The sequence below is a fragment of the Echinops telfairi genome, unplaced genomic scaffold (genome assembly GCF_000313985.2).
Source record: "Echinops telfairi isolate 266 unplaced genomic scaffold, ASM31398v2 ScPeMD7_7421;HRSCAF=8459, whole genome shotgun sequence".
NCBI lineage: Eukaryota > Metazoa > Chordata > Mammalia > Afrosoricida > Tenrecidae > Echinops > Echinops telfairi.
The window spans coordinates 3778304-3779694 of record NW_022111321.1 but is presented as its reverse complement, the minus strand read 5'-3'; positions in this window follow the sequence as shown (position 1 = coordinate 3779694).

Below are 1391 nucleotides of genomic sequence, written 5' to 3'. Positions count from 1 at the left end.
TTGCTGCTGTTCCAGCGTTTTGTTGTCAACCCATCTTCTTGAGCATCTTCCTTCTACGCTGCCTCTCTGCTTTCCCATGTCCATGGCTTGTCTGTCAGGTTGTCATTCCCTGGTGGCCTTCATGTTGATTTGCTGGTGCCCTCTGTATATTACAGGTTACTAATGAGCCTTCCTCCACTCCTGATACCATATTCTTTTTCACATAGTCTGGCTTCTCAGATTATTTGCTCAGCCTTCAGACTGAGGAAGGCCAATGAGAGGAGACGATCTTTATTCCCACTTCTCCTGATTTTAAACCATGAAGCAGCCCCTTGTTCTGGTCCAACAGCTGCCTCTTGGCCTGTGCACAGGTTTTGCACAAGCACAATTAAGTGTCCTTGCATCCCCATTCTTTACAAGGTGATTCATAATTTGTTAGGACTCACACAGTCGAATACCATTGTATGGTAGATAAGACACAAGTAAGCATCTTTTGATTGCCTCTGATTTCAGCCAAGCTCCATCTGCCATCCACGACGGCAGTTCTGGTTCCACCTCCTCCTTTTCCGAATCTGGCGTGGAGTTCTGGCAGTGTTCGGCAACATCCTGCAGCAGCAGCAGCCGATTTTCTTGTTATCTTCAGCGAGGTCCACTTGCATGTGACATTAATGATATTATTCAATAATTTTCACATTCCATGGAACCACTTTTCTAGAAATAGGTGCCATGTGTATGGCTCTCCTCTAGTCTACTGCTTGGCAGAGGCTAGTGAGTATTATCAGCATTGAATCGGTCTACTGAAACATCTCAGTTGGTATTCGATCAATTCCAGGAGCCTTGTTTTTCGCCAATGCTTTCAGTGCACGTTAAACTTCTTCCTTCAGTACCATGAATTCTTAACCATATGAAATTGTTCAACACTGACCAATTCTTTTTGGGTACAGAGACTATGAATAATTCCTTTCATCTGCATTTGATGTTTCCTGCATTGCTCTATTCTTTGTTGTTGTTGCTGTTTTGGGCCACAGACTTTTTCAATATTACAACTTGAAGCTTGACGTTTTTTCTTCAGTTCTTTCAGTGTGAGAAATGCTGGGCTTGAGAAAGGGGTAGGCAATCGTCTTCAGTCGTTAACTCAGACCCTGATTTGCCTGTTACTTTAAAGGTGTTTTGTCCATGTGACTGACGTTCCTTACCTGTGTTGAATGATGAACAAGAGTTTTAGTCTGTCTAGTTCAAGCTTCTTTCCCCTCCTCTGTGATGTTGCTGTAAGTGCTGCTGGGTCCCTCCAACTCACAGTGACCCTCTGGTCAACACAAGACACAGCCCTGCTCTGCCTTCACCTGCTCTACCTTCAAAAGAAAATGTTTGTTGAATTCTTCTGGACGGACACACACACACACACACACACA